The sequence below is a fragment of the Pleurodeles waltl genome, chromosome 11 (genome assembly GCF_031143425.1).
Source record: "Pleurodeles waltl isolate 20211129_DDA chromosome 11, aPleWal1.hap1.20221129, whole genome shotgun sequence".
Taxonomy (NCBI): Eukaryota; Metazoa; Chordata; class Amphibia; order Caudata; family Salamandridae; genus Pleurodeles; species Pleurodeles waltl.
Genome location: NC_090450.1, coordinates 918,458,397 through 918,471,671, shown reverse-complemented (window position 1 = coordinate 918,471,671; position 13,275 = coordinate 918,458,397). Strand labels below are relative to the sequence as shown.

The 13,275-nt window shown below is 46.8% G+C and overlaps 1 protein-coding gene across 2 annotated transcripts in view; it reads right to left on the bottom strand.

The window, feature by feature from the left end:
• Positions 1-13,275, bottom strand: part of MLXIP (MLX interacting protein) — a 966,103-nt gene that overhangs the window by 626,066 nt on the left and 326,762 nt on the right. The window lies entirely within an intron of this gene.

Below are 13,275 nucleotides of genomic sequence, written 5' to 3'. Positions count from 1 at the left end.
AAGCTTCGCAAGCAATATTCAATGCAGTAGGCCACTACTCACCAATATTTTCATCCTGCCTCTGCCTTACTCGTCCTCAACACCCAGGCTGGACTGGTGTGACGCTTGTCTCGTCCGCACACATTGCTCCGTGATTACTTGTTGCGTTAACGTCCACGTGGTCCTGTACTTGCCAAATGGTCAAGCCAAAGACCCCACGAGCACCTCTGGGCAAAATGGACCACGCCACCCCATCCTCCTCAGAGGCCCACGCCACCACGCAAGTGGCTTTGCAGAAGCTGGAACTTACCTTACAATCACATACGTCACAATTTGAAAAGATACTACAAGCCATTCTAGACACTAAGACCACTCTAGAAGCTAAAATAGGCTCGGTAACAGAAGATCTTAACATACTTCGTACTGATCAACACGCACTGGCCGACAGGGTGTCCGAACTTGAAAAAGACACTGCAATCCTTCCCCGCTCTGTGAAAGATCTTCAAATCACAACTAGCTCATCTATCAACAGAGATGGACTCCTTAAAACACAGAGCTGAAGACGCAGAGGGTAGGTCCCGTCGTAACAACATCCGTATGGTGGGGTTCCCTGAACGTGCCGAAGGCCTCAGTGCTGAATTATTCATAGAACAATGGCTCACAGACACAATTCTCAAAGATAATATCCCGAAGTTCTTTTCTGTTGAGAGGGCACACAGGATCCCCGGCAGGCCCCCTCCACCTGGCTCACAATCACGCCTGCTTATAGTAAGACTCCTTAATTATCGAGACAGAGACCTTATCCTACAGCTATTCCGCAAATCTGGTCTGGTAAGCTTTGAAGACATTGTGATTACAGCCTATCCAGACTTTACAGCAGAAGTACAGAAGAAACAGAACACTTTCTACCGTGTTAAGACATGCCTCCGTAAACATAACATCAAGTATGCGTTGATGTTCCCAGCCAGACTCCGGGTGCAAGATGACACTCGTACATTTTTCTTCACCACTCCGGAAGACGCCTGGACCTGGCTTCATGCCAAGGGTCTAGCCGACCCGTTAGACACAAGCACTCTGGGTGATAATAGGTCCTCCTCCACGCCGGGACGCAGGCAGCGCAAAAAACAAGGCGCTAAACCCTCGCCTGAACAGGCGCAAACTGAACGCTCCCGGCTCCTGCGGGCCACATCCAGATTTGTTAACACGTCGCCAACTGCCTTATCCACACAAGCGGATGGGGATCTGGAACAGGATGCAAACTCTGACTCAGCGGAATCCACGTGTGGTCCTACCCTCACACCGCGCGCAGCGGACGACATCTGCTAGGCAGTTAAGTTCCACTTCCTCCCGCACTCCGGAGGCGGCGGCAAAACCCCCCCCCTTTTTTTTTTGACTGCTCAGTGGCTACTGGGCACCATTATTGTTTCCTTATTACGGCGCACGCTCCGCTTGTACCCCCGGGCGGCGTACTTTGCACCATGAGTAACCCGGGCAGGGTAAACCCATGACTCTGCACCAATGCCCTTCAGCACTCCCCTGTTCCATATGGACCATTCTTTCAAGCCGGCAATTGCTGGAATTGTTTTCTATCTTTTAGTAATTCAATTGTTGCTGTATTTCGTTTTAGAGTGCACCTTTTTACTTGGTTGTTGGTTTTGTCACATGCTAGTTAATCGCAAATGCAGCAGCAAACGTACATGTCATATCTATTATAGCAATAGGATCAATAGCTCACAATATCGAAGTCATCGGCTGGCTAATCTTAGCGGGCAAGCGTCACAACATTTTCATGATGTGGACAGAGGATACCCATTCCTTCGGCTACACGAAAATCCCAAAAGCATCATGGCCACCCAAACTCACCAAGGTATCTTGAAATATAAGATACTCACATGGAATATTAGAGGCATGGCAACTCCACGGAAACGGCAAAGGGTTTATGCCTTTCTCAAGAGGCATCAGATACACATAGCTCTACTACAAGAGACACATCTCTCTAAATCCACGTTGGAAAACACACGCTCAAAATGGAAAGGTCAATTGCATGGCACTACTTCTTCATCTTTTGCTCGCGGAGTAGCGATTTGGATCGCTCCTGGGGTCCCATTTACCTTATCTCGAACACAATGCGACCCAAACGGCAGGCACGTGACACTTGAAGGCACCCTTGACGGGTCCCCTTTAGCTCTGGTTGCACTGTAGTCCCCAAATGCAAATCAACGAGATTTCCTATCCACGCTTTCCACCGGTAACCTCAGCGACCCCACACTAGAGTGCATATGGGGGGGCGACTTCAACAGCGTCCTAGACACTCAAATAGACCGCTCGTTTCCCCCACTTACCTTAGCCCCTTCCAATCGCGCCTCACAAGCACTAGCAAGTTGGGCTTTAAACAACGGCCTGAGGGATGTATGGAGGGTGGGCCATCCCACCCACCGCGAATGGGTGGGCCATCCCACCCACCGCGAATATTCTTACTACTACCCTGTACACAAGCTACATACCAGAATAGATATGATTTTTGTATCTGCAGCCGTAATTCAGAAAGTGTGCATGTCTGAATACCTAGCGCGCATTATATCAGACCACAATCCTTTATGTGTAACAATGGCCTGGGGCCACATGCACACTTGCATACCAACATGGCGATTGCAGCCGGAAGCTCTTTTAGACCCCCCCTTTCAAGCAGATATGTCCAAGAGACTAGCTCATTACATCTTGCTGAATAAGAACACAACGTCATCCCGCGCTACAGAGTGGGATGCCCATAAAGCGGTGATACACGGACATTGCCTTGCAGCCACGGTGGGGGTAAGAAAAGTACTTGCCAAAGAATTACAAGATTTGGAGGTAAAACTCCGTAGCGCAGAGAATATGGTCGCCAGAGACGAGTCCACACTAACAACACTGAACTCGCTTAGGGCTGCCCATAATGAAGCAGACACCAGACTAGGCAAGCACGACTACAGACATTACATGACAAGACAGCACGCTGAGGGGGACAGGTCCGGTAGACTATTAGCTTGGCTGACCCGCCAGCCCTCACAGCCAACACCCATCGGCGCAATACGTCTAAACCCGAAGTCATTGTCAACACTCAGGCATCAACGAAGCCTTTTCCACATACTACCGCACCCTTTACACGTCCCCCCCCCGCCGGAACAACACCTAACTGACATACTACAACTTGTCTCTCAAAACCAACTTATCCTTGATAATACCACTACTTTGGATGGCCCTATTACTATTGAAGAGCTGCGCTCAGCTCTGGCACAAATGGCGCGCAGCAAAACCCCCGGTTCGGATGGTTTACCGTTAGAATATTTTAACTCCCACGCTATCCATCTCCTACACCCACTCATAGAGGTGTTCAATGAAGCACACCATAACTTACAATTGCCAGACTCCATGCGCAAAGCTTTAATAGTTGTCCTCCCAAAAGCGGGCCGTGATCCTCTTGATGTTAAATCATATAGGCCGCTCTCCCTACTCAATACAGATTGCAACTATTAGGGAAAGTATTAGCAAATAGGCTCCTCCCCTACCTACCAAGCTTTATACATCATGATCAGTCCGGCTTTATCCCTGGTAGAAGCACCTTCCTAAATATCAGAAAGCTGCTCCACATAATGCACAGTAATACAGACACTGAAGCGGTAGCCCTCTCTCTAGATATTGAAAAAGCGTTTGACACGCTAAGCTGGAATTATCTCCTTTGCACACTCAAGGCGTTTGGTTTTGGTCCCGGCTTTATTAGCTGGATCAAAACGCTCTACTCCAAGCGCACAGCACGTGTCAAAAATGGTCGCACTATCTCTGAAGCATTCCCTATAGGCAGAGGCACCAGACAAGGCTGTCCATTGTCTCCTTTGTTATTTGCCATTGCCATGGAACCATTAGCAATTAAACTACGCAGTTGCGCACATATATGGGGCATCCCGGAATCTAACACTCACCATATTATATCCTTATACGCAGATGATGCCCTGATATACTTGCGCAACCACTCTGCCTCTATGGTAGAGGTGCTACAGCTGCTGACTCCTTTGCCCTCGCCTCGGGTCTGCACGTCAACTGGTCCAAGTCAAGTATCTTCCCTCTTACCTCCATCCCGATTGACCTCCATATGGCATTACCGCAATATAAACTACTGTGGTCACACGCAACCTTTAAATACCTCGGGGTGCAGATTTATCACTCTATTATAGATCTAAAAGAGGGCAACATTGACAGAGCACTCAGCTCCACCCGCAGCTTAATACCATTTTGGAGCTCACTTCCACTATCCCCGAAGGGTCGGGTAGCAACAGCCAAGATGCTTATCCTCCCAAGGTTTCTATATTATTTTACTGCCCTCCCGTTGTGCCTGCCACGCTCCTTCTTTAGCAAACTGCATTCAATATTAACTGACCGACTCTGGGGCAAAGATAGACGTAGAGTAGCGCTGACCATAACACAACACCATCAGGAGGCGGGTGGGCTGGGCATGCCTAACTTCGAAAGATACTATGCAGCTGCTCAACTGTCGTGGCTATCTACATGGCTTCAAGATACTCCTTCCACCGAAAGCATAATGTTGCAGACATATATAGCCCCGCAAAAGTTGCTGCCTACATTGAAATCTAGCCCTCACCCCCTATCCCCTAAACTCATACTGTTGGAAGCAGCTCGCTTCTGTTGGCGTATATATGTCCAAAGCAAGACCCCCTCGCCCCCTTACTCACCCTTGCTACCGCTGTTTCAATTGCCAGGCACCCAAACCCTCTCAACACATCATGACACGCGGGACATAAATACACTGAAGGTGGGCGATTTATACTCCAGCTCCGTGATGTACTCCTTTAAGGAACTGGTGTCTGCCGGAGTGGTGCACAATGGGGCCTTCCTGACATACAGCGCCATTAAGCGGCAACTTAATAATCTCTGGGGTGGTGGCAATGCCGAGCCTCCTGAGTCCCCATTACTCACCACCATCCTTACCATAGGTAGCACAAAAGGTATCATAACTAAACTATATAAAATATTACTAGCAGTAGTTTCTACCACCCTGCCGCACGCTACGGCATGCGGGGACTCTGTCCTTCCTTCACCACTACCACAAAAAACTTGGATCGCAGCTCTCGCAATGATCAAATCAATATCCCGTAATCCTCGTTTGCGTTACACCCAATTCAACTATATTCACCACTCATATTTATCCCCAGCCCGCATCCAAAGAATATATATCCGAGCACAGCTCCGACATGTCCAAGATGTGCTACTCCTGCAGCCGACTTTTACCATATGGTTTGGAGTTGCCACTCAATAAACTCGGCCTGGCACCGAGTTACAGACGTCACAGTAGACATTTCGTCCCACACCCTATTGCCCACACCAGATTCCTGCTTACTTGGCATACGCCACTGCACTAGAGCGGATAAACAGATACACAGATTTATAGATTTAGCATTTGTTGTTTTCAAACGACTAATAGCAACACATTGGAAAGCTCCACACGTCCCATCCCACCTGGCTTGGCTTCGTGACTTACATAGCCGCTCGCAGGCTGAAGCACAGACACTTCACTTATTGCAACACAAAGGTCTTATTCAGGAGGGCCCCGAAATCTGGGACACTTTTGTGGTGGCAATAGAAGCGAGGGATGACATGTACCCCCCGTGAATGGGGCACCATACATAGCCGTTACAGTCCAGGTTAACACCGTCAGCACGCTACTTGAACTGCCCCAATCTCATTTATTTTCATTATTAACATCCTCATCCCTCCCCTTAATGCAACAATGTAACACATCAGGATGCTTTTTCTGCGCTTAAGCCTTCATGCAATCCATATTCAGTTCATTTAATATCAATCTTGTTCTGTTCCCCATCACACCCCGCAAAACATAACCCACACCCCAATTATGACCTCCGTTTTATTCATACACATTAGCTGTACCCCTTCTTCTCCCTTTCCCCAACTTCTGTCGGGGATAGCCAATATCAGCAATGACATTAATAGCATTTAGCTGCATCGTTATTTAGGAATTAGTTATTGCACGGTTTTTAAGTTGAATGTTTCTCTTTTTTCTGTCCTTTTCATGACACTTTATGTTTTTTTATTTTTTTGTTTTTGTTCTTCTTCACCTTTCTTTTTGGATAATTCACTGTGTAATAATGCTGTGGAAGTTTATATATGTAAGCAAATAGTTCGAAAAATTATTAACAGTCAATGTACTGTTGTGTGAATGTTATGCTCAATAAACAGATTTAAAAAAAAAAAAATGTGAAGCCATATAAAAGAGGATTTTAATATTGTTTATTGCTTTCTGCTGTGCGAAGTTGACACATTTATTTAATTATGCCGCATTTACTTAAAGGCCTGGCTAGGTTGCTATAGTTCTTTCCAAAGGATCCAAACAAAAAAAAAGGGATAAAGCCCCCATAGCTAATCTTTTTGTTTTTGCTATTTTGTAAGAGCCTGCTGCCACTTGTTCGTAAATTGGTCCCCCAAAGTTTGATATGGGCAGAAAACCAGGGATTCAGCAGTGCAACAACCATAAGCATGAACGCACTGGGGAAAGCAGTAGCATGTAAAATTGTGCGTCTCAAGTCCCTCTCACTCCCACTAGGCCTTAGCCTGTGCACATGCCGCGTTTACACCGGAGGCAGCAGCGCTGTTACCTGCCAGGTCCCTGGTTCCTGATTGCCGTCCTCGCTTCTTTGCTGGCTTCTTTTATACCTGAGGTAAGGAAGAAGACCCAGCTTGTGGTACATTGATCAGTCGGAGTATGACTGCTGGGGATTACGCTGTCTGCTATCCTTCTCAGTCCAGGAAGCCGGTGCTCGCTCAGCTGAAACGCCCTTTCAGGCAGGGGAAAACTCTGTCTCTGCCTCCAAAACCAAAATAAGAGAGAGGGAGGACCTTGGTCTCCAGAAGTCCAAATGCCGAGCACTCTCTCCTCTTCAGCCGATCCGTGGGGCCCAGTTACACCTGATCCATATGGCTCCCCTCACTGCCCATCCCGCTTCGCGCCTCGCAATGCATCACTCCATCGTCCTGGGCAGGTTCAGCCATGGAGCATGGCGGGAGCTCTACGTGGCCACATTCACTGTGTAATTAGTCCAGGGGTAAAACTTCAGCCCGTTCACATGGAGCATCCTCTGGAGTTCCCTATCTATGAAGTAGTTAAACTTCGAAATCTCTGAACTATCTGGTATGACCCTCACCATTTGTCCTCCAAAGCTCTAAGACAAACAGGCTTTAGCAGCAACACCTTCTGACTTTATGATTCCCAGTTATTGTAGCTTTCTCATCGTAACATTCCTTCATCAGTGCTTGCTGGCCTGTAGGTTTTCCTTTACCTGACTTACGTATTGTACTATCAGTTTTCTGAAGCCAATTACATAGTCCACAATATCCTTCTGTGGAAACTCTGAGGTTCCTTCCCACCCTTCTCTGACTAAGGTGAGTAAACTCTGCACCAGGTGTCCCTACAGAAGCTCAAAAGGACTGAACCCTACCCTCTTCTGTAGAATCTCTTAGTAGGCAAATGAGACATGATAGGAGAAGATCCCCCTTCTTCCTGAAGTTCTCTGGCAGAGTTCCCATCATGCTCTTGCCTTGTCAAACTGCTCCACCAAACCATTGGTTTGTGGATGGTAACGTGTAGCTAAGTGGTATATCGCTCCAGCTTGGTCCCACATCTCTCACATATAGATGAAAATTAAGTTGGTTAACTGGTCAGAAATTACCGACCTTGGAATTCGAACTCTAGAAAAGATCCCCAGGAGAGCGCTTGCTACCCCCCTGTTCAGTCATGCTCCTCAGAGGCACAGTTCTGGGTACTTGGTAGCATGATCCACCACAACCAAGATACACTTGTTGCCTGAATGTGGAGGGGGAGTGGGGATGAACCAATTATGTCAATTTTCACAGTTCAAAGAGAACCTACAACTGGTAGAGCCACTAAAGGTGCCTTAGTTCTCCAACCTGTCTGGCAAACTGAACAGACTCTACAGAACCTCTCTTTGGTGTGTCTTCCAGCATCCCTGGCCAGTAGTACAGAATGTCCAGCCTATCCTGTGTCTTTCTAAACCTTAAGTGTCCTGTTAAGTGCACTTCATGGGCCAGTGAAAACAAAAGGTTCCTGGGCACTATAACGTAGGCCATCCTCCCAGCCAGCATAGTGTTGCCAGACCACTCTTTTGCTGACATTGTTCCTGGGCTTCCTTCCAAAGTCCTACAGGTATAGGGCACATTTCCTGTACCTTGCAGAAACCTTCCAGGGTAGGCCCTTCAGCAGCACTCAAGCCCTGCACCTCTGAAAGTGACCCAGACTCCAGCACCTGCTCCATTTCATGAGTCTCAACCTCCCCTCCCGATTGAGCACAAGTGATGACTTCCACAGCCATTGTCTTCCCAGAGTGCGCTTTTTCCTGTAAACTACCCTGTCCCGGTCCCAGCAAATCAGGAATAATGCCAGTCCTGCTCTGAGACTGATGTGCACACGTGCTCTGGTCAACACTGATGTCATGGTCCAAGCCATAAAGGCTTCTGGCCCTGGCACCAAGCCAGGAGCAATCAAGTCATTGCCCAAGAGACATCCAGCACCTTGATTTTGCCTTCTCCCTACATCAATCATGGTCACCTTGCCATTGAGCTCAATCTCAACCCTGGACAGTGGACACTCCATGTCCTCTTCACTGACTACTAAACCTGTACTCTTGGTTCCAGGGAGTATCTCCTCTGCCTTAAGGTACATCCCCTCTACCATAGTGCAGAATGCTCCAGAAGCCCTCAGGGCAGGCACTTCCTTTCCGCTGATACTAAGGTCCTGCACAAACCCCATTGTGTTAGGATAATTCTGTTACCGAGTATCTGGGTCCTTTTCCCAGATGTCCATATCTACTAGGGCGAGTGCAACTGGGCCCTTTTGGGCCCCTTCACTCATACGTAACACGCTTGCTTCCTTTCACGGGTGTTGCTAGGTTATGATCTTTCGCCTGACAGTCTCTCTTGAAGTGTCCCGCCTGATGGTGCTTGTAGCAAGTCACCACCCTGCTCTTGGAAAAACGTCCCTGTCCTCACTTCTCATGATTCTCCTTCCCGGACACACCATTACCATTCCCATTGATCCTGGGCCCTTCTTGAGGTCCATGAGATTTGTCCTGGCCTTGACCCTCCAGTTTGGAACTAGTCTGTGGAGAACTCCTCTCCTCTGTTGGCTTAGAACTGTGCTGTTCTAGCCCTTTGTGAACTGTGTTAGCTCACCACTTGTCTGCCAATATTGCAAGCTTCTCCGGAACCCTCTTTGTGAAATCAGACAGGTATTGCCTAAATAGGGTTAAGCACCCCTCCCTGAGCTGCTCGGTCACCAACAACTGGTTAAGGGACTGAAAGACCTTGGACTCCATACTTCTAAACCATTCATTCCAATCCTGCAGTACACCATGATTTAAAGTCTCAAACGGAACACCATCCACTTTCTTGCATTCCCTCAATCTCTGAAGATACTGAGCTGGCTTCAGCATAAACCATCTAATCAGAGCCTCCTTCATGCGCTCATACACCATCTGAGCTACCCCAGGCATCCTTCCAAAATGATCGCTGTTCCTTAGACATCTCATTTAAGGCCTATGCCTTACAAGCGATCTCAAAGCTCACAAGCTATTGCAAGATGTCCTGACTTTCCACCTACATAAGCACAGGATCTGTTGGACCCTTGGCCACAACATGGGCTGAACTGAATGTAAAGTCCCTTTTCCCAGATGGAACAGTCAGAGCTTCCATCCTAAGTTTCGCTCACTCAAGGGCTATCCTTTCCAAATCCTTTCCTTTTCTGCCTGTTTTCCACCCACTCTCGCTGTTTCTCCTCTCCTTCTCTCTGTTTCTCTTTCTTCTCTCACAATTTTGTCTTTGAGGGACAATTTCTCCTGTCTCAAGCACCTCCTCGCCTCTTGACCCCAGTAAGCTAGTCTTAGCTTCTCCCTCTCAGATCTCTATTCTTTTCTTCCACAGCCCTAGCTTTCTGAAGAGTCAGCTGCAATCTCAAGGTCTCTGCTAGACTAAATTCACCAAAGGTATTTACTCCCGTAATTGGTGACAGCAGTACCCTAGAAATTCAAGGTGGTGTACACACCCGAGGTATTCTAGAAAATAAAGGTGATGAGAGTCTTAATGAAACTCTGAAAAATACTGGCTTTTATGAACAAAAGGAGTATTTATATAGGAAAACAGAAGAAAATACAACATTAACAAGCAATACACACATAGTCCCCTGAAGGCAGGGCTCTAGAGTTTTATAGGTGGGTCTCTGAGCCCTACTCCCCTCTTGGTAAAGGTTATGCCCCATTCACCATACTCAACATTCTGGTTAAGCACCACTAGTAGTCAGAGTCTCAGGTGTCCAACTCCAACTTTATTAAAGTCAAAAGTGTTCCAGTGCTGAAGCACTATAAGGCAGATATGTTCTACCCCAGGGCCGTCTAACATGTAAATCAAGCTTACCTACACTAGCAGGATCTGTGCGACTAGTGTCTCTGAGCACGCCCCCTTTATGGGCGCTGAAGCTGCAGTGCCTGTTTCTGATAAGTTCTTCATATAAGGCTTGGGAGAGGCAGTGGTGAGGTGTCTTAGAGCTCCTAACTTGTGGTCCAGTGAATGCAGGAGCCAGGGTGTCCTCAATGCTCCTCCGATGCTTGGTAAGTCTCTTTAGTTCATCCCCACAATGTTGTGTTTCAACGCTCGCAGTGCTGGTCACCTGTCGAGGCTTGGGCCCGTTCTGATCGCAAGGGAGGCCTTCTCCTCACAACAATTGCCTAGGGCAGACCATGCTCCTAGCCTGGTCACAGTGGCGCCTCTGGCATGTGGGTCATCGACTTTACTAAGTACACAGCACATGGTCTATCACCCGAGTTGCATGGCAGCACTCTTCATGGCGGCCCCACCTGGCATACGGGGTCACTGACTTACAACCTGCATATAGGCGATGACTAAGTCAGTGCAGGAACGGTCATGACTCACTTCAAGGTAGCCCACAACTGCCATATGGGTGTTGAAGACTTTTCCCTGTACATGGGCAATTACTCAATCGATGCAGTAGCTATCTCCTCATACCTCACTACACGGATAAAACTGCCAGGATCTTCCACTGAAACTAACTTCTTCTACCACTCTCCTCTTACTCATAGGGGACACTGCTCTTGGTACGCAGACAGGTGAGGCCGCTACCTAACCCATGTTGTTTTTTTGTACCCACCAACCAACATAAGACAGGAAGTAACCATTAGATTACCGTCCCTGTTTCCAGTGCTTACCCTCTTGAGCCCCCCTTCTAATTCTAATTTCAATTATAATTATACCTCATTAGTGTTCTTTTGGCCTTCTCTTTCCTCTCTTATTTCTAGACTTATCACTGTCTATGGACGCTTCATACCTTGCTCTGCCTGAATGAATACAATATCCCACGGAACTTGATGTTTAAAATCAATACTTCCAAAAGATTTTGAGGTATGTGTGACTCTTTTCGGCCACACGCACATGCATCCCGTGTTCGATTTCACAACGTTATTTATCTTTACATGATTTGGAACCGGATTCCTTTGATATCTCAACATGCGGCATGTATCACTATTGGCACTTATATATTTAACTTGAGCACCTACCGAGCACAGGTCTGTCTCTATCACCACATTCCCTGCATGCGGGTACTGGCACATCGGTGCCAATAATTTGTTTGCATTGGTCAACAGAATGTTGCTCAAACTCACCAATAAGTCATACGATTTGGTACATTTTTGGCACTTCACCAACTTGTGGCATCGGGCCTCTGTTTCTTACTTCCACTTTTTCACTGAGGTTCATAACAGACATCACATTAGTTGATTTTACTTGCAATATTTGCAGTACATATGATTGATGCTTTCCATCTGTATGCCATTATGTTCACAGCCTTTAAAATGTCATTTGTGACAAAACACGTGTCGGCTGTTGTTTTTCCTGAATTTGAGAAGTATGTTGGCCTACTGACATCACGCCCATTTATCTCATTGGGCTAGGGAATGTCTTTTCTGTTCTTGCACAAAAGAATAAACGCACTTATCAACAAATCTACGATGTGCCGTGGTTTTTCCCTTTTCATCAGACAGGAAGTAGTCATATAGCAAATCAGTCTTGGTCCTGCTCCAACAGGAAAAACTGCCAAATCTGCCAGGCAAGGCCCCCTCTGAACAGGAACATAGGCAACGCCAAACTGGTTTTGTCCTATTTGGGTCTCACCAGTACGGTGAAGTTTGATTTCTATGGTACAGTTAATATGGGACCCACGTCTGCACTTAGGGCATTGCACTCAGGAAAGCAAAAAGATAATAGTGGATTCCTTAAAATTAATGTCAACCACTGGGCTGCAATCCAGCTTAAAATGGGGAGATATGCCATAGAGCACGTCCTGCTGAAAGTGGGGCAGTACGTGAGAAAAGAGAGAGCCCTTGACAATTAGCCTGATGACACAGCGATCCTTTGGGACAGTCTCTCAATTAGTGGAAAGGTGTGAAACGCCATCTCTACCCTCCAGGTTGAAATTATTAAGACGAGACAGAGAGGTTCTGAGGTAAAAAACAGAGTCAGCAAAGGATGGGGAGCTTGCTACTGCCATTGGTGATTGTGTTCCCCGGGACCCATCTCCGCCCCCAAAAGGAGCCTTCAATCTGTTGGGGAGTTAGGTGTGACTCAGAAGGCTTGCACTGCTGTGAGGTTTGTGCTTTGGAGTAGTCACAAAACTTAACATACTGTTGATGAGACTCTATTTCTGAGGATGAGAAGTCAAGCAAGCAAGCCATACCTCTACTGTTTGTAGTGCCAATCAGAACAGGATTATCAAAGGAGTGTGGATACAAAAATGATGGGTGTTGTACTCTTAGAAAACAAGGCCAGATGTGTTTAGAATGGCACATGGAATGTACTGTTCTCATTTCATAGTGGCAATGAGGATAACCATCTAAATACCATACAGGAAGCACAATTTCTACAAGAGTATATATGGCACACCATGTTGATGTAGAAAATAACTCAGGCTATTTATAATTATTTTGCCATATATTTGAATACTTGGGCCCCATTTAAAGGACAGCTCTTTTGAACAAGCAGATCTGAAGGTGAACTGCTATCTATCTCGTTTCTTGCTTTATTAATGCCGCTCAGTGGAGAGAAGACACCTTGGGCGGATGAACAAATAATGAAGCAGTACACAGTTTGTGGATGAAGTGGGGATATAACTTTATAAAATATCAATCTTGTTGCCTTTACATTTTAGTTGAA